Raw genomic sequence first — 22,180 nt, 5'->3', positions numbered from 1 at the left:
ATGTATAATTCAGTTATAGCTCCTTCAATGCTTTATGGAACCAAGGTGGCAACGCTTACGAAAAGAAACAGGTTGCAATTGGCAAGGTTCGAGAAGCAAATTTTGTTGGAGATTTTGAGTAATTGCAGGATTAAACAAGGAGACAAGTTTAATATCAGGAAAATTTTGAGGGGCAAAACCATTAACAGAAGGGTTAGATCAGGTAGGTTAAAGTACTTTGGTCACATTTTACGGAGAGAAAGTGATCATCCGCTTAAATTAGCTAAAGATTTGAAGTTCGAAAATAAGAAGAAAGGTAGGCCGAGTTTCACGTACAATACAGGAATAGAACAGGACATGCGAAGGTATGATATAAGTCAAGATGTTTGGTTAGAGTTGGCAAAAGACAGGGATAAATTCGTGCAGAAAGTGGACCAGATATATAAGCTTAGCGATAGTGAAATCTCCGAAGGTACACAATCAGATAGTGAGTGAAAAAAAGTACAAAAAGATTAGGTAGTTGATCGATTCTCTCAAGACGCTTTAAAATGGGAATACATCGGGAAAAATTGCCACTTACCCTTTCGTCACTCTGCTTGTATCAAATTCTTGTTATAATAAAAACACATAGAAGAAAAACGAATCCATCATTTTAACACAAAACACATAATAATAATACACAAGAAAAGAAAACACGCTTCACACATAGAAACACACAGACACACATTTAGGTAATCCAACTCTATGAGAAGTAGTGTTGAATGATGATCGTTCGTGGCACGACTGTTAACTCGAACGGCGTTATCGAAATGATACATCATTGTATCTTCGCAGGACTGTATCCTTTTAAAAAAATACCATAAAAATTTTCGTAATATAGTTTATATTATCTTCTTTCATAAATATTTTCATTATATAATTAGATATTATTTTATATGCAATTGTTTTTTTTTACTATTTGATTATACCATTATATGCTCTTATTATTATATTTCATCCTTTACTGTATAACATTATTCCTTATGTTACAGATCCAATAATTATAATTTTTTAGAAGGAATGCATCTGGGGATAACCTGAAGAAACTATTACAAGCGGAGTGGGTTGCCAACCATTGTAGGTTTCTGAGGGTTGGATGCCTTTTTTCGACGAACCATCGGCCGTGGAAGCCCTAGAATTAATTCGAAGGCCAAGCCACACAGACATAGGCAGGACCTTGCTACCGATGGGGGAACCATACATACATACATACATACATTTGACTCAAAGCTATAAAACGTGCTAAATTACTTATCAAAGCATCGCAATGAACTCAGAAAATAACAAAACGATGAAAATTTGACTTTAACACGAGAAATGGAGATGTTCTCTTTCACAGGGGTTTAAAATGTGTGAATTTGTTTTGAAAATTTTTGGAATTTTTTTCCCGAGTTTTAAATATAACCCATTTCCCATGTTTTTACAATCAAATATTAGCTGTCTTAGAATTTTTGTTTGGTTTGCAACAATCCGAGATATGACAGTTTGAAAAGAACAAGTTTTTGCTCAAGAATCCCTTATAACTAACGAACGCCTCCAGATACAAGTTTGCATTTCGAGAAAAAATTGGGCAAATTTTAATTTTATACAAATTCTAAGAAGAAATTTTTACTGTATGAATTCATTCACAAAAGTTATAGCCAGAATACTGTTTTTCCGACACACCCTAAAATTTTAATATTCTTATGATCATAACTCACTTACACTCGAATGACCCGGGTTTTAAAAAGGTCTCTAATAAATTTTAAAAACTTACTTACAAAATGTCATATGTTTGTGCTGTCTTCCATAAAGTTACCTTAGAGACCGTTGGTTACAACTTTGTAGAAGACAGTTTGGCTCTATCTGTTCACTGAGAATAGTTTTTATTTATAAATTATTCGAAAAATGACACATCCAGATATATGAGTAAAGATTATTAAAGCGCATGGTTTGATGAGAATATTTGTTGAACACTTCATTCGTCTATCTCTTACAGAATCTTCGTAATTAATTTTGTCACGATAAAGATCCGTCCTGGACCATGTATAGATTTGGATTACTCTGGTCTAAAAAATTTACATATTTCTTTGTTTCAGGTGTTTCAGAACTGATATGAGGACGCTGAGTCGAAATATAAGATTAGTGTTGCTTTAACTTATTAGTAAGTTATTAAATATTTTTAGTGAATTTAAAAAATGGCTCAGATGTTCAAATTGGAAGTTTTCAAATATTAAGAGTTGATCTGTTAAGTTCTATGAAGAAACTTTGATTTCTGGGAAAAAACTGAAAGATTTTTAATATTTTATTTTGTTTGACATTAGATAAAATTTTTAAAATTTCTTGACATTTTAAATATAAACAATTTTTTAATATTTTTAAATATTTAAACCAAATTATACTTGACTTCATGTTAAGCTAAGCTAAGCTAAGCTAAGCTAAGCTAAGCTTTATACTTGATTTCATGTTGTTTCTTTAACCCTGAACTTTTTTTTTTTTTTTTTTTGTAGCGGCCCACCACACTCCCCCACACCAAAAGGCTCAATTGAGCCCCCTGGTAATGGACGCTACTGTTCTCAGCATGTCTGGCAGCAAAATGATAATAAGAGTAAACGCGAGCAAATTTTAATCATGCTGAGAACACAAATATTTATAATGTCGTGCGAGGAAATGTATTATTTAACTAAATTGACTACAATATGAAATCTCAATGGAAAATAATTTCCTTTGAAGAGATTCATTATTCGATATTTACTAATATACTATTTATTTATTGCTAATTTTATTATGTTATGTTCAATAATTTTATAAGATAAAATACAAACTACAAGATTTTTAAGAAAAATAATATTAGATATTAACGCTACAAAAGTACAAAAGGTAAACAAAACAAAGACTGGTTGATGATCGACTGTTTTAATGGTTCAATTTTTCTTTCAAAAGCTGTATCACTTTGGTTTTGAACATGGAACGATTGGTTATGTTTTTAATATCCGTTGGTAAGGTGTTGTATTTAGTAGGTCCAATAAATGAAATTTTTTTTTGCCCTAATGATGTTGTGGATCGGCTTCGTTGCAAGAAATCTGACTGGCGAGTGTTATGAGTTCGCAACCCCGTAGTAAAATGGAGGTTTTGAATATTTTCAATTGAGTGTAGATTATCATAGACATATACAACAGTTTGCAAATCACAGAGTTCAGATATTGGAAGAACGTTATGCGTTCTTAAAGAGTAAAGCTGAAGGGTAGGGAATAACAAAGGGAGCTTTAAGATGTTTTTCAAGCATCTATTCTGGAGCGTTTGAAGTTTCTGTAAGTGGGACAAGGAGGCTCTTCCCCATATCATAATAAGGTAGTTCAATTGAGAGTGGATAAACGCAAAATAAAATTTAAAGAGAACATGTTGTGGAACAAAATTTCTCAGTTTCCAAAGAACACCGCAAAGAGGAGTAATTTTTTTTTCCAAGTGTTCAATGTGACGATTCCATGAGAGAGTTTCATCTAAGTAAATTCCCAAGTATTTGAAATAACTAACTCTCTCAATAGTATTTCCATTCATAGCTGGGTCATTAGTACGAAGTAGCTTTTTATGCGAAGAACGAAACAACATGTATTTTGTTTTAGTATAATTTAGTGAAAGTAGGTTTGAATTGAAATATTTTGAAAGCAGTTTTAGGTCGTCTTCAATGTGCTGAATTATAATATCAGGTGAAGTTTCAGAATAAAAAATTGCTGTATCATCGGCAAATAAACGTGCTGTGCCTTTAAGTTGAAGGTTACATAAATCATTGACATATAAAAGGAAAAGTAATGGCCCGATATTACTCCCTTGTGGTACACCGATATCAATATTTCTTAATTCGCTTCTTGTGTTTTCAATAGCCACAAACTGCTTGCGACCTTCTAAGTAGCTACGAAGGATATTATTTGCTGTTCCTCTTATCCCGTATTTATACAGTTTGGACAATAATATGTCATGATTTAGAGTATCGAAGGCTTTTTTGAGATCCAAAAATAGTGCCCCAACAATATTTTTTGACTCTATTTTACATATGATGGAGTCAACTAATTCTGAGATGGCAATTTGAGTGCTCGAACCTGATCTAAATCCATATTGCAGTTTATAAAGTATATTGTTCTGATTTAGAAAGTCTACAATTCTATTAACAAGAAGCTTCTCGAACACTCGAGATAGGGCGATAGTTATTGACGTCAAGCAAATCGCCAGCCTTAAAAACAGGGATGACTTTCGCAATTTTTAGACAGTTCGGGAAAACTCCTGACTCCAAAATTTTATTAAAGTATTGTGTAAGTATGTGCGAGAATGTTTCGTGGTTATTTTTCAAGACATTAACAGGGAAACCATCTGGTCCATGACCCTTTTTATTTTTAAGTGAAAAAATTACAAGTCGAACCTCGTTTACACTAGCGGGCCGTAAGAATATTGTATTTTCTACCTGTTCGATTTGAGTCAAATGATCATTTTCAGTATTTACTGGAATCTTTTCAGCCAGGTTCTTTCCAATTGTGGAAAAGTGTTTGTTAAATTTCTCACAAATCTGTGTACTATTGGTTATAACACCTCTTTCATCTGAAAGGTTAATTGAGGAAGTCGTTTTAGATTTACCTAAGAGCGTATTAATGTTTCTCCAGAGCTTTGAATGTGGTGAATTATTTAATAAGCGCTCGTAATAGAGCCTTTTACATTCTTGTTTTTTTGAACTCAATTTTTTATTTATGTGAATTAGCATCTCTTTTAAATTGATATCATTTGGATGCTTTTTCGATCGTTTTAAATAATTCTCTTTTATTTTGATGAGTGTCCAGAGGTCAAATGTCATCCACGGACAGCAATTTCCTTTAAGTTTTACCCTTTTATTAAGTGTTCGAGAAGAAATTTTCACAAAGCGATTGTAAGTTGATGTGATTTCTTGTAGGCCTTCATCAACATTTTCTGGTAGTTGAATACTGTTTAAATAATTCACAAATAAGCTTTTTAGTTTAGCGTTATCAACTATCTCTTTCCTAAGAATTGTTACATTTTTATCACATAATAAATTGAATGATGTGAGTATTTGTAAATGGTCACTAACATCAGAAAAGATTGTATCATTTTTCAATCGATCTAAGTCAATTTGCTTCGATATAACGTGATCTAGAATATTCTGAGTTGTTGGCCTAGTAGGAAAGGTGTTTGTACAAGCGTATCCAAAAGATTCTAAGATAGATCTATATTTTGCTACGGTATTCAGGTTAATCAAATTCACAGGAACGTTTAGGTCACCGACAATGAAGCAGGAGTGATTATCAGCAACAGACGTTAGAAGAGATTCAATTTGATCACAAAACATGTTAAACGGGAATGAAGGGGGTCTATATACGCCATGAACACAAATTACTTGACCACTTGTACAAATTTCGACACTAATTCGGTGAAAGCCATCAAAAGTTATATTTTCAGTAGTTTTAAATTTCAAATTTGTCTTTATATACATAGCTAGGCCTCCATATGGTTGGTCGCGGCAAGAGAAAATCGATGTATATCCCGGAATGTTGTAAATACAACAGTTATCTTTACCAAGCCAGGTTTCACAAACAACAATAACATCGATACAAACATTAAAATGATCAATGGTCTGTAATATGCAATCAAATTTATCTAAATTATTCATACTACGTACGTTCCATTGCAAAATTCTAAAGGATCTTGAATCATTATTAAAAGTACTTAAATTACAATCTTCTACATTTTCATGGTATCTATTCATTAAACTATCCATTGAATAAAATATATGTCAGTTTTAAACATTTGTAGATCTAAGATCTTATTTTGATCGTGGATCAGCATTGTTCCTTTTTCGTTTGGGTGAAGGACTTTCATTTGGAATCGTGGATGTGTTATTTCTTTGCTGAGTGACATGCATGCTCATGAAGCGATTCATTTCAAATTTAGTTTTGATTATATCAGGTTTTGAATTATCTGTTTGTTTGACCAAAATGGCACCATTTCTTCCGGGCCAAATGTATTTGGCTCCAATTAAGTCTTGATATTCGCGCAATTCAGTTAAAATTTCCATGGATAAGGGCGTCAATTCATCCCTTATTGTGACGTTTAGTGGTTTACCATCAACTACTAATGAAGGATCTATTGAAGAAGAGGCAAGTTTCCCAAAAATTCTTTTTTTACTGAAAATTTCTTCTTTTATTACTGTATCTTTTAATAGAACTTTAATTGGTGGAGACTTTTCATTGGGTTTATTGGATGATATTAATCTAACAGCGTTTAAAATGGATTCAGTTTTAAGGTCGTAGCCAAAAGTGCCACATGTTTTGCGTACAAGTTCTTGTGTATTTTCTCTATTATTGTATGGCAATCCGAAGATCAAGAGGTTTTTTGAAACAGCCTCCCGGTTAAATCGGTCGAGGTTTATTTCCAATTTATGGACCTGATTGGTAAGATTTGAATGCTTAGATTTGAGATCAGTTACTTCTTTTTCAAGAGCATCGTTTCGGAATTTTATGTCTTTGAAATCAGTCTGAATTTCATCGAATTTCGTGGACAAAAATTCCTGCGAAGCCTCTATCGCAGTAGTAACTGATCTCATATCCGTTTTGATTGAGGTCAATTCATGTGAAACCACATTATGTACGGTCGTTTCAATTTTAGTATGGATATTTTCGATAATTGTTTCATGATCTTTCCGTAAACTTATTATTTTGGCGTAAATACATGCACAGTTGGCATCGCAAAAGTATTGCTGCGCTTTCATTTTGCGAGCTGCACTTCCAATCAGATTTTTGCAGCGAAGATGAACGCTCTTGAAACAATATGCACAAGTAAGTATTTCATCAAGATTATTTTCAACATTATTACATTCAATACAAATAACTTCATCATCACATTCCATGTTCGCCATCGCCATAATACAACAATTAAAAGCTAAAAAGGAACTAACTCTTTTGATGAAACGCACAACTAAAGCTAGAAATTATTAAAGTTAAGAAATAAAAGACTTATAAGTTTATTTTAACAAACGCACAAACTAAGATTATTTAAGAAAACAATACAAATAAATATTTCAAAGAAAAAGTGTTATGAAAAGAGGAAAAAAAAATTAAATTAAAAAAAAAATCATAAGCTATCTTAAATTATTTGTATGTACGGAGATGAGAAATATTTAATTAAAAAGCGTTTTTCAAAAGGGTTCAATGTCAAAATCGCAAAACAAGTAAAATTTTAAGGACAAAGACAAACCTAAATTATGTGTGTGTACGGAGATGAAGATAATTCAATTTAAAAGCGTTGAAATAAAAGAAAATTGATTACATATTAAACGCACAATAAAAAAAAAAAAAATCTAATAAAATCGAAAGTTAAAATCATTGCTTTCCAAAAAGAACAATTTTCAAGTTTATGTTGCACTGTGTACGACTATCAAGAATACAAGTGACGAGTCACCATGAAAACCAGCAAACGCTAGTTCCAACAATGTGTGCTACTAACGGAAGCAACAATACTTTCGTACCTACTCATGTGCGCTGGCTGCGTTTGCCTAATCTTCACCGCTAGCGATCGAGATTCACTAACAAGCTAGCAAGTGCAAGAAAATTCTACATGGGAGGTCAACTGGGATGGAGTTTTAGTAAAATGTGCTCAACTGCGAGTAAAAACGGACATTAAAGTGAAGTCGAACGAAGAAATTTGCCGAGAATCAAGATAGCTGATCTGGTAGTGGATCTCGATTGCTTTGATTCTGTAGAATTGTTCTACAAAGTAGGCTCACAACACTATTCGAGCAATAGTTAAAGATAAAAGTTAATGTCTTCTGTTCACATCACCTAATCCTTAGTCCCTAGAAAATGATGGCAAAAATTTTAAAAAATCTATAACTTCACAGACTAATGAGCTAATTTTCGTCAGAGTTCTTGGAGTATTGAAATTTTTAATAGATTCTACACATTTTGGGAATTTTGTACCTAAAAATTCATAAATTTTGGTCCCTTTGGACTTAAGATTTCTGACTCGAATTCTTGAAAATGTTTTGAAACAGCACAAATTTTTGACATCATGTGGCCGGACTTCGACCAGACCGAGCTGAGCGCCATGCAAAAATTTAGAAACAACAAAATTAGAATTCAGTGAAATCTATATGTGGGATCGAAAAGGCCAATACGCTTGACAGAAATTGATTCTCTTGTTTATAAACTATCAATTCTGGTTCATTAACTTCAAAGATTTCGTCTCCAAATGAAAATATTTGCACATTAAGTTCAAGCTTCTCGAAAAAACGCTGTTGGCGTTCAGTTCGGTCTGATCGAATCCCGACCATGTGAAAAGTGCTTTTTTCAGTGGATATCATTGAAAAGGCATCACAGATATCTATAACCGAATTTAGAAGTCAAATCACAAAATAACAGTATTTTTATTCTAAAAACACAGAATTAATGTTTCGAAAACCTCTAGAAACGGCACCACTATGATAGTGAAACATTTACTGAGTTCTTCTGAGACAAATTTGGTAAAAATAGAGTTAGGAGGCTTACTTCTTAATAATAATTAGAAATAAACAATTAAATTTAACAGTTGCAATCAGTTATAGTCATATTAATTTAGTTGTGGAATAAATTAACTTCATTCAGGGACTAAAGGTGAGATGTGCAATAATATGAACGATTGCACCGCACAGAATCGGTTTGGTTCTAGGAAATGGTTTAATTAATTTATTATTTCAAGTGTGAGTAAATAACTTATGAGGTAACCATTCAACGAAAATTAACATTTATATTGAACAGACAATGCATATAAAATGGGGACCCTGGTCAAACTTTATTCACTGTAATTCAAACCTTCAAACCTTTAACGAGTCTTGTCAAATATTGAAGATGGGCAAAATTTCCGTTACCCTGCTGATAGTAAGTTGTTGCTTGATTGTGATATCAGAAAGTGCAATTATTCCGAATTTCGAATTGTCACCACAACAATTTAATCATTCCGAGTACCAATCATCAACAGGTTAGTATAATGAAATATAATTAGACTATTGAGAGTAAACCTTATTTAATTTTTAAAGGTGATAATGAAGGTTCTACGCGATTGAAACGTCAGAGTGTGGAGATTGAACCCGATAATGGAAAACGAATCTGTAATGCTGAAAAATGCAACAGCGAATGCGCACAGGACCCACAATACACTGGAGGGAAATGTCAGGAAGAAGATGAGTGCTATTGCTATAAGTATGTTAGTTTCGATGGATGAAATCTATTCGATTTTAAAATTAATATGTTCGATATGTTTTTTGTTGATAATCAAACATAGTTAAAAGAAAACAGAGAGTTTTAAATCAATAAATGTATATAAAGGCTACCTCAATTTTTTTATTTGAACATTTCCGAAGAGAGAAAGCAGCTTTGATAGTCTGATAGATATTCGATTTTTGTTGTTGGTATTCACATTTTAATTTTGGCAAATTCATGGAAACGATAAACGGTAGAACGACTAGAAAGTGCCTAGCTTCAACGTAAGCATTAGTTCTATTATTTTTTCCGAACGGCCTAACAACATTTTCATTTCACAAAAGTGTTGTTTTTTTCTTGAATATTTTTTCCAAACAAAGATGAAACTTTTTATGCCTCATGGTTTAAGAAATTCAAAAATGTCCCCAAATCTACTAACCCTTTTGAACACGCAATGGATTATTTATTTAATAATCGGCATTTCTGCGAAAAAAAAATATTTCAACAAAATCAAAATATTATCATCAGTTCGACAGATTAATAGGGCATTATCAGCCGACGCACTGTGCGTAGTACATACTTCTATCATCGACACGTTTTCTAAGAAATTGTCTCGGAAACAATCGAAGTGCAAGGAGATAACAAAATTAAATGTACTTCAATAAAATGCAATATGCATATAATAACTTTAAGACATGATATAAAAAGGAAACCATTTTCAAGCTCAAGTCAGTTCACTCAGGACCTCGAAAGCCAACGAATCTCAATAATCGACTCAAGATGGGTAAAATTTTAGTTACCCTGCTGTTAGTCAGCTGTTTCCTGATCGTTTTATCGAAAGCGGCCCATTTGCCAGCTGAATCGTCACAAAATGTGAGTTCAATTACGGGTTAGTATGCCAAAAATTCAATAAGTAATAAGTAATATTAAAAATACAAACACACCATGAATTCTGAAAATTGTACTAAGTGATTTACATTATTTATTTTCGCAGGCGATGGTAAAGGTTTACCCCGAATGAAACGTCAGTATCCGGATCATAAACCTGACAATGGAAAACGGGATTGTACCGATGCAAAGTGCAATGAAGATTGCAAAAAGGATCCAGCATTCACCCAAGGAAAGTGCCAATTGATTGATCACTGTTTTTGCTCTTAGAAGATATTTTGCTGAGAAAACATTCGACGATTTGTACGAACAGCAAAGAAAGCATAACTTGATGTTTAAATATTTTTTTGTCTTAAAAATATAGAAAATGCAATCAATTTCAAAGTTCATATCACAATCTCAATAAATAAAAAAAAGTTAGAAAGGATTGGAATTAAAGCTTTAAATATCTGTTTGAAATTAGCATGAAACCTCCAAAATTGGCTGTATCTCAAAGAATATATAAGCAATTCAATTGCATTTCTCATGAATGAATTTTCATCTTAATCCGATTGGTTTAAACGTAATCATTGTAAAAACAATGAACAATTAATATGGACGACTCCTTTTACCTATCCTTTGCCCAAAATTTTACACCTGAAATCAATTCATGTAAAACTCCCACGTTCAAATTTTTGCTAAAATCCGATGCATCATCACGACAATATTCCAAAAATAGTGAATAAATCATATGGACGACCTCTATTTTTAACTTCCGAACCTGAATTGTAAACCTGAAATCGCCTGTTCTTCAAAAACCCCGTGTGCAAAATTTCAACCAAACTGATGCATAACAGAGATTCCAGGTGGTTTTGTCAAAAATCAGGACACCATGAAGAAAAAATCAGGATTTTTCAGGACTCCACTAATTCTCTAAAATCGCATATATCAAGGCGATATATAGGTACAGTAGTGACCTTACTATATGAAAAAGAAGGAAAAGAAAATTGCTCGGCCTGCTGTTTATATAAAAAAAAACACCATTGAAATATCATCTGAATCGAAGAATATTATTGGTTAAACTATTTTATTACATATTTGTTCGATATTCTGATGATTTTACTATAAATTCAATTACAATCAAGAATTTTTTTTGAAAATCGGGATAATTCAGTACATTTAAAGATAATTTTTCAAAAATCTGATGCATAATCACGACAATATCGAGGACACAGTGGTTTATTGCTATGGACCTCTTTTGCTGACCTCTGACTAAAAATTTGAACCTTTGAAACAATTGCTCGTCCAATAAAACTCCCATTACCGAATTTTAATTTCAATCCAATGTATATTAGCATCAATATCGCAAAAAATTAATAAGTTGAACTCGACGTCCCCTGGCTCTGATATCCGACTTCAGCACTAGGTACTGTTTTTACTATCAGAAGTTTTATAGTAGCCTTTTCTATCCTTACAAATTGGAGTAATTGGCAAAGAACTGGTTTTTGTAGTGAAAATAAAAGTTTTAATTAACAGTTTGTGCAACAAAGCATACAGCGAACTCTTTTTCTTCTAAATAAGCATCGGTTGTAAGGATTCTTCTTTAGTGAGACGATCGATACTCACAACTTCATAATGAGCAAAAAAAAAACCAAAATCACCACAAAGGAAAAATCCAGCAACTCTAAAAGAAGCTGCCAAGACCTGGATCGATCGAGCGAGGTAGAAAACGAAAGTGTTAATTCGTTGGATGCGCTGTTAAGTAAAATGCGATCATTATTCGAAGACACAAATGCTAAAATTGAAGCCAATGCGACTGACATTCGCAGTGAGATAGGTTCCCTTCGTCAAGAATCCCTCCTATTCCAACAACAAACAGCTATGAGAATGGATAAAATAAGCAACTTTTGTTGTGAGTTGAAAGCTGTGACGGAACAAAACGAAAATTCAGTTGAACGACTGGAGAAAGCAAATTATCTCTTGCTGTTTGGGGTACCATTCATTGCCAATGAAGACTTGTCCGTGTACGTTGTCAAAATTGCTACTGTTTTAGAATATGGTGAACAACAACTGCTCGTTTATACGAAACGCATCGCCAAAACTCCCATCATCACTGGTAGTTCACCACCGATCCTATTCCAATTTGCATATTCCAATGAGGCTCTAGAAACTGATTTTACAATCACTGGTAAGTCCCTTAACGTTCATTTTCAACTTGATTCTCACAAATTCAAAATTTCCTCGAACCTAAAAATTGGCTAAAATAAAGTTTCGATTTGAACAATCTCTGCCCATTCAGCATACTATGTACGTTGTCGAAGGTATTTGAGAAAATTGTGAAAACTCAAATACAACGTTTTTGAATTCAACCAACTTTCTGAACTCCAATCAATCGGGATTTTGATCCGGCCACAGCACAACTACAGCTCTTCTGAAAGTACATGATGATATTCATGCTACTGTTGACAGAAAAGGACTTGCATTACTGATGATGATAGATTTCTCAAAAGCTTTTGACCGGGCTTCACATGTCAAATTTCTCAGGAAGCTCTCAGTGAAATTCAACTTCTCGGCAGGAGCTGTAAACTTGATCCAATCTTACTTGTCTGGTAGATCGCAAATTGTTAACGTGAATGGATTATGTTCAGACCCGGTTCCGGTTATGTCTGGTGTACCTCAGGGTTCAGTTTTGGGTCCCTTGTTGTTTTACTTGTTTACCAACGATTTGCCATCAGTTATTAGCCACAGTCAAATACATATGTACATACATCGCTGATGATGTCCAACTTTACCTGTGCTCATCTACCAGCTCACTTGAGGAAATGGCACGACTGCTGAAAGATGATTTGGCGCACATTCAAGCTTGGTCCGACACAAATATGCCTCCAATCAACGCTGCAAAATCCAATTTCTCGTAATCGAGCTATTCCAAACTTCCCGGTTATAACCCTTGGATCGGCTGATGTTTCATATGTTGAAAAAGTGTCAAATCTTGGTATAATGTTCCAAAGTAATCTAGAGTGGGACCATCAAGTAAATGCACCATGTGGTAAAAACAACGCTGTACTCCGTCGTTTGAAACTGACAGCAAGCATGCTTTCACCATATTTTAGACTGAAAATAGCCAAAATCCTCATTTTACCTCACCTTACTTTTGGCTCTGAGTTTTTATTAAATGCTTCTGCTGCTGCTATGGATAGATTACGTGTAACAATCAACAATTGCATCAGATGGATTTACAAACTGGAGAAGTAATCGAGTACGAAAAATAGTTATCCCGAGAAATCTTACCTCTCACTACAATGGCACACTATTCGTAGAAGGCGTTGTCTACTGGAACCAGCTACCCGATGGAATCAAAATGAATCATAACATTGTTTTGTTTAAGAGAAAACGTTTGACCAGGTTAGTTTAGGATAAGAAGTAAGTAGTTTAGTTGCCGTAATTAAAAAAAATTTGCACACTCCAGTACAAGCCGATTGCAATGTCTTATAAGATTGTATCTAGGATTGCAAGTATAAATGAATAAAATAAAATAAAAAATAAAAATAAAATAAAATACACCCATGTTTAAATTTTCATCTCTATCAGATGAAAAATAACGTCATTATTGCTTAAACAGTATTTGTTTTGTATGGACGACCCCTTTCGCCGACCCTTGTCTCTCAATTTGAACTCATGAGTAAATTTTCATCACAATCCGATGTATAATAACGACAAAAGCGCTAAAACAATATTTGTCTTGTATGGAAGACCCTCTCCAAAAGGGGTCATCCGAAAATCGGTTAACATTTCCCATCATTCCTGGTCTTATTGAGCAATGAGCATCCATGCCAAATTTCAGATTTCTAGGTCTTTAGACGGCTAAACCTATAGAACTAAAAAACAAACAAACATACAGATATTGCCTTTTTTATAGATTAAACACTTAAACAAAATAATGTTGCTTTGCATGTTGCTTCTGCATGTTTAAACCATTCCTAATCCATTTCTTCTTCAACGGCATAAAATAATTGATTTTTTTCTAGAAAGTTTCATAGATTTCATTTTTTTTAATTTGGCAATCGTTTTAAAAAATGTTAATACATGTAATGAGAACTATTGACGCATTTCACGACAAATCGACACGATGTTGGCATGACCCTCTCAAAATTCAATGAAATTTTGTGGGCATAAAGATCTTACCTAGCAGGGGTATCAGGTGTCCTGATTTTTCAGGATTTGACCTGATTTTCGAGAGGCCGTCCTTATTTTTCGAAAACACTTGAATTCTCTTGATTTTTGAAAAATGGTCCTAAAAATGTCCTGATTTGTACGTTTTAAAAAGAAATCTAAATTATAACTTAATTTAGTAAATGATGAGAACTTCAAACAAATCAATAATAAAATAGTTTAATCAGTTTAATAGATGATAATCGTTGGTTCGAATGATTCTTAAATGGCGTTTTCGGTATTAAATGCAGGCTAGCCAAGGTTCTTCTCGCTTCAGTTGCATAATTTTAGACGTCTTTAGCACCTGTAGTCCGCCTTTAGTTATGCAATCTGAGCAGAGCTGCTTGTTGTTTTCATCAATTTAGTGGTGTCCTGGAAAATCCTGATTTTTTCAGCACGTTATACTGATTTTTGACAAGACCACCTGGCACCTCTGTAACCTAGTAAAGCAACTTGGCATACTGCGCAGAGGTGCCAGGAGTCCTGATAAATCAGGACTTGTCCTGTTTGAAGAAGTTGTCTTTAGAATGTACCGAAATATCCTGATTTTCAAAAAAATATCTTATTTGTAATTGAATTTAAAGTAAAATCATCAGAATATCGAACAAATGTTATAAAATAGTTTAACCAATGAGAATCTTCCGTTCAGATGATATAATGGTGATTTCTCATACTGTTTTTAAAAGAGTTGTAATCGTTTATGATAAAAACTCATGCCGGAGTCGAACAAAAGCAACAAAATTTATGTTTTATAGATGAAGCATGCTCGGTTTAGTAAAACTTGTAAAGCTGCCTAATGCAAATCTCTCACAAAGCCTTTAAAATAGTTTTGATAATGATTATTCTAATGATACAAAATCGAAAGCCTGCTCACTACTGGTCGGTGATTCAATCAGACCAATTTGGCAGTTCAGCGCTTTTTTTCTTCGTTTTCCAGCCTTGGGTCTAAAGTACCTTTTTTATGCAATTTATGCTGAATTAGTGGTGTCCTGAAAAATCTTGTTTTTTTCCTTATGGTGACACCGATTTTTGACAAAATCACCTGGCATTCCTGTTACTTTGTTTTCCCAAAAAATGTCTAGACTAACTTTTGAAATGGGCCAAAATTTAAAGACAAAAATTTTATAAACATTTTCAGCTCGAAAATTACAATTCCTACATAAATGTGGACCATTAAAGTGTTTTGAAAAATTGAATGAATTTAAGAAAAAACATATTTTTTCAAACCGTACACTGAAAAAATATGTTTCAAAAATTAAAACTCAATTTCCCTAAAAATTCCATCTCAGAATTTGATGCAATTTTTTTATAAACCAGGTAATAATAAGGCCTGCAAGTGGTCTTGCATTGCAATTTGTGCATGTTTAAGAGAAAATAAGATTTTCTAACAAAAACTTTTTTATGTTTTTTTTTTGAAAATCATGATAATTATTTTTTCAGTGTAGATTTCCAACCTTTAATATAAAAACAAATTCATTGAATTGATTGTACTGATTTCGAAGAAATAAGAGCCTCAATTATTATACTTGATGGTGAAGCTAAGTGTAAATCATACACTGAAAAAAAATGCAAACTATAAACTTAAGTCGATTAAAAAAAAATGGTTATCTCTGAATTTGATGACTTTTTTGTGGTGGGGAATAATTTGGTCTACAACTCTTCTGAACATTGCAAAGTGAGCACTCTTAGGTAAAAAAAGATTTTCAAACAAAAACTTTTTTATGTTTTTTTATGAAAACAAAAAACAATTGTTTGGGTGTAAAATAATAAAACCAACGCATAAGGATTGGAGCAGGCGTTTTCTTGATAGCAACGGACGTTTTTCTACGGTTCGAAAAGTTTTCATTTATTAGATTGTTTTTAATAATAATTTTGTGAATAACTGGTCCAAAAATGCTCAACGAGTGACCGGATACTGATCACCGGATCTGTTTTGAACGGGCTTGTGGGATGTTCGTACGATCATAAGGAATTTTCTAAGCAAGTGGTTTTTTTTTCTGTGCAACTGAAGGTGACTATGGTGGGTTCGTGACTTTCATGGGTTGAAGTTTTTTGCATCCCAAAAACTGAACCAAGTTTGTGAAAAAGTTATCTCATACCATCGTTGAGATGTAACTACTTACAGATATCGCAAGCTCCTAAAATGGTCTGATAAACAAAAACTTTTTGGTGTAAAACAGGGGTTGTGGTTGCAAGTTTTGCACATTTCAAGCCACAAAAACAAGACTCCGGATGCATTCGATAAAATATTTTTGATCTTTTAAAATTCTATCTCTACACTGAAATAGAAAGTTTGTTTCTCAGAACGTGTATTTCTAAACTTAAAATATCTGTGTTAAAACTGTGTTCAAATTTTTTTAACAAATTTGTTGTGAAGCGATGTTTGGCGATTCAGATGTAAAATTTGAAGGGAAGATTTGAGACTTAAAAGTTGTTTTTTCAGAGTTGAGAAATTCGAACCTCCCTAGATAAGTGTCGAGTATTGAGGTTAGAAAAAATGTTTTTGCAATAGTTGCTTATATAGTTTAAATTTTTTGTTTGGTACACAGATTTTTTTCATTCTTGGAAATTATATAATGCCGAAGTTATTTTTAAACATGATTAAAGAAATTGTTTATTTTAGTGGCTCGGTACTAGGAATATAAATTTACCAACAAAACTGTGTGTTATCTATACTACGAATTGGCCATGCTTCTTTTCAATAAGTTAGCAATTTATTCAACCAAAGTAGCGTATAAAAAGGAATGGATTTCTGAACTCAAATCATTCAAAGCGTTTCAATTTCACGTATCGTATTAATCAATCAAAAATGGGTAAGACTATCGTCGCATTGCTTTTCATCAGTTGTTTTCTGATAGTTGTATCAAAAAGCACTCATCTACCGATGCAAAATTCGGACTCGCTGACAGGTATGTTTGAGAACAATCTTTTTGACAAATTGTCTGTTTACTTAGATTAAGTTTTATTTGACTTCAGGTGACGGTTTTCTTCGGCTGAAACGTCACGACACTCTACCGGATGATGGAAGACGGCGCTATGAAAATTCCAAATGCAACACAGAATGCATCGAGCAAAAAATATTCACCAAAGGCGCATGCGATGAAAATGATTACTGTTTTTTGCTCTGTAATTTCTTAACTTAACTTAGTTTGGAGACGTTAGGTTCGGGTATTTTGATGAAGTATACACTTCAAGTGCCGGATTAAGTGTGGGGGCAAAAATGCAAAATAAATCGAAAGAAAACTTATAATCAAATAGAGAGTATCATTTGACAAAATTCCTTGAATGTTTACTAAACACCTTTGAAGATTTGGATACCCTACCGATCAATAATCCAGTAAACAGTTTAAAAAAAAATAAAATCATTTTTGTAGCTATATTCTTATGCTGTTTTGATATTCCTTCCACATACCTAATATAATGATCGTATGAAAGTTGAAAAATAAAACAGCATTAACCTACTATAGAAGAGACAATATACATAGACATAAATTTCAATTCTTTTTAAAGCGACGAAAACTACACCAATCGGACGAATGCAAGAGAGCGCAAGATTTTGCTCTCAAAGCCTTAAAATCGTTGCCAGTGACAATATTTTCCAGTTCTCTCATTGATCAATATCACTCCATTCCTATCTGGTTTTTAGGCATCTGGATACACTGCTCTTTGCAGAGAGAAAATGAAGATGATTATCTCACTTGAAGCCTTCCCGGGAGCAAAATAATTTTAAAATTTACAAACATGATGGATTTTCTATCATATCCGATTTAAACAGACTTCAGACGACATTTTAAACGATCTTTTCACTATGCAGTTGGAATTGCGATTCGCAACACCATTACAAACGATGTTTTTTTTAGATGTTGAAGATGATGATATTTTTACAGATTTGTTTCAATTATATTCTTTTCATCAACGATGTTCAAAAACATGGACATTGAAAAATTTCTTTTATTTTCATATTAAATCTAAACTGAACTAAAAATATTTTTACAAAACAATTTTTTTTCGATTGGGTATTTTTTTTTTAATGTCTTCCACCCAGCTCATCTAAAGATGGATGCGCAATTTCCAAAGTTGCAAATAGAGTTGTTTTTGACAATTCTCACACACATTACATCGCGTCTTACTGGCATGGCGTGTACGAACCAGTGTGCCAAATATTCGTTTCAATCATTGAAAGCCGAAAGCAACACAAGCTCAAAGCCGCGCAACACTTATTCCTGGCACAATGAAGCTTTTCGACTTTCAAGCTCACATGAAGCCATCATTGCTGTGAGTCTTTTCCAATTGAACGAATACTAGACCGGCTTTCAGTCCAATAGGAATGAAAGCTGGAAATCGCCTTTCAATTTTCGATGACTGTGTGCGCTGTTCATATTCATATTCATTTGAAAGGCAGACATTTTCAAAAACCCGAATGGGGAAATAAACAAAGTTTGAAGTATTTAATGTAAATTTCGAAAAAAAAATCAAGAATCCAAAAGATTACAAGACGAAAAAAACAAATTTTTGAAGATGGAAGTTATTCCACCTTTTGTATTCTTGATTTTATTGAATTTTTCGATAAAAAAATTACTTGATTTTTAGGTTTGGTGCAATGATATTCTATGCAACTTTGTTGCACACAAGCTTTTGTGCAATTTATTCCAATTTATTTGTTTTTCGCATTAGTTTTTATTGTCCCCCCCCCCCTCGCGATGTTCCAATTCCGAGTGACAAAAGAAGGATTTGAAATTTGTTCCGGCCTAATGATCTTCAAACTATGTCCTCAGTAGGCGACGGATTACGCGATTTCCATTACAGCTTTTATATAAAACATCTCGTAGTGCCTATTTATTCTGAATATGGAAGAAAAAAAAACTCAGGAAGCGAAAATTTTGTACAAGGACCTCCAAAAATATTCATGAACAAAAATATCAAACATTTTCAATTGAAAATGACTGGAGCGGCTTTCAAATGAATTTGAGAGGATTTTGACAGGAAATGAATACGGTAAAAAGCTCCTTTACTTTGAACGATGCAACAGAGGTGCCAGGTCGTTTTGTCAAAAATCAGGACACCACGAAGAAAAAAATCAGGATTTTTCAGGACACCACTAAATTGGTGAAAATAACATGCAGTGTGCTTAGATTGCATAACTAAAGGCGAAATAAAAGTACTGAAGACGCATCGAATTATGCAACTGAAGCAAGATTAACCTTGGCTGGCCTGCAGTTAATATCGAAAAACACCATTTAAATATCATTTGAACCAAAGATTATCATTGGTTTAACAGGTTAAACTATATAATTAAGTAGATAATTGTTTACGACTGGTGAAATTGTATAACGGGAAGATTTTCGGCTTTTTCAGTCAGTTCACGGATCCAAAACACCTTCTTTTCTAATAAGAAATAGAAGAAAAGAAGGTGTTTTGGATCCGTGAACTGACTGAAAAAGCCGAAAATCTTCCCGTTATATATAATTAAGGATTTTAGCTGATGTTCTCTTCATTTAACAATAAATTTATATATAATTAGGATATTTTTTAAAAATCAGGACAAATTAGGACGTTTTTAGGGCCATTTTAAAAAAATCAGAACAATTTAAGCGTTTTTGAAAAATCAGGACGGCCTCTCGAAAATCAGGACAAATCCTGAAAAATCAGGACACCTAACACCCCTGCGATGCAAGTATGAAAGCTATTTAAGAGCTTTGACTTTGACAGTGAGGAAGCTGTCAGTTGAGTGAAGATTGAGCTTTGACTGTGAAAATTTTGAACACTGGTACGAACTAGAAAGGGAAAACTATCTTACAAAAATTTGAGTGCAATAATCGGACAGCCAGCCGACGAACAAGGTCGTTTTTAAGGTTAATGATTCCAAAATTAAAAATGAGTTTGTTGAACGCCCTGAATTAGGACACAAATCCTTTTAGCGGCAAATAGGACTATACCCGAACTGTAGCTCTTGGATCTTCACTCTTCGTGACATCCGGCATCGCCACAAACACTGGAACGCCTCCTTCTATTTTCGGATGAGCTGGATCGATCTAAAAAGATTGAAAATCTCGTTCAAAACCTCTTGGTTTAGCAAAAATACCTTAAACACAAAGTTTCCTTACCTGTCGATCCTCTTGGAATCGTTTCAACAATATCCTCGACGATTTCTGAATTATCTTCCGGATCACCAGAAGGTGTCGCATCGCAAAAGGAAAGCCCAATAAAGGCAATGAAAATGGCCACAAACAAGATCGAAACTCGGCTCATAGTTATTGTTTCGGAAACTAAATTTACGGATGATGATTTTCTCAACTCTAAATGAAGAATGACAGTAATTTCACTGCGAGATAGTTTCTATACATTATATACATAGTAGGGCAATGAGTTCGAGTTGTGTTTATTCATTTTCGATGTGTATTGATTTCTTATCAATATTCGATCTTTACTTTCCGTTTGCAAACATTCGAAACATAAGATTTACAGCTGTGCTACCCATACCCATATCAATCGTTTGAAGTTCTGTGATTCGACTCTTGTTGATTTGTAGGACAGTGTTTTAATAATGTTGCAGCCAGAAAATTCTCAGCACATTTCCGGGCAACTTTATATAAAAACCTGTCAAAGTCCGGGCATTTAATTTCAAAATTGACAACCAAAATCCGGGCAATATCCGGAAAAATTTTAACGAAACCCAGAAATTACTTTAAAGAAATCAAGAAAAAAAATATTCAAGAAAAAAAAATTTCCATGAAAGTTCATCGACAGATTTAAAATCGTATTTAAAGCTTCCAACACACTTGATATGCTTTTATATATTTAAAACTTGGTCAAAAAATTTCGCTATGGAGGCATAAAAAATGTTATATTACAATTATATTTTTTTTATATTTGATTTACCAAATCAAACAGAGAAAACCCAGGCGGGCCGAACTGTTTCCAAATTTAATGTCAAATATCCTGGCAAACCCGGATAAATCCGAGCAATCTGGCAACCTTAGTCTAGCTACATCGAAAAACAACCAACTTGCATTCGATTGACAATATAATCGAACTTACTTAGTGAAACGAATTTTTCGGTATCCTAGCTAGAAAACTGCAAATAAAGTGTTTAGATTGAACGTGGAATAACTTCTCTTATCAGTTTTGTTGAAAAAAATTTCAAATTTGTATGAGAAACCTACATATTTCTTATTTTTCATCCACTTATTTTTCATCAATTTTTTTTTCATCAAAGTAATTAAATGCACATCTTCTATGGCAACCCAAAAAAAAACTACACCTACACCATCATAAAGAACAAAGGAAAATCGGAAAATGTTTAGTATAAAAGTTATATGTACTTATTTCCGATTTTTCGTTTCAATTTTTGATGAATTCCAATCATGTTCGTTAAAATTTTACATATAATCAATTTTATAATTTTTATCATTTTGATAATTATTGTCAGTTTTGTGATTTTCATCGTTTTTGTCATTTTGGTCATCGTTGTCATTTTTATCATTTTGATCGTTTTTGTCATTTTTGTCATTTTTGTCATTTTTGTCAATTTTGTCAATTTTGTCAATTTTGTCAATTTTGTCAATTTTGTCATTTTTGTCATTTTTGTCCTTTTTGTCATTTTTGTCATTTTTGTCATTTTTGTCATTTTTGTCATTTTTGTCATTTTTGTCATTTTTGCCATTTTTGTCATTTTTGTCATTTTTGTCATTTTTGTCATTTTTGTCATTTTTGTCATTTTTTTTCATTTTTGTCATTTTTGTCATTTTTTAATTTTTGTCATTTTTGTCATTTTTGTCATATTTGTCATTTTTGTCATTTTTGTCATTTTTGTCATTTTTGTCATTTTTGTCATTTTTGTCATTTTTGTCATTTTTGTCATTTTTGTCATT

This window comes from Uranotaenia lowii, chromosome 1 (genome assembly GCF_029784155.1).
Source record: "Uranotaenia lowii strain MFRU-FL chromosome 1, ASM2978415v1, whole genome shotgun sequence".
Taxonomy (NCBI): Eukaryota; Metazoa; Arthropoda; class Insecta; order Diptera; family Culicidae; genus Uranotaenia; species Uranotaenia lowii.
This window is presented reverse-complemented; position numbering follows the sequence as displayed.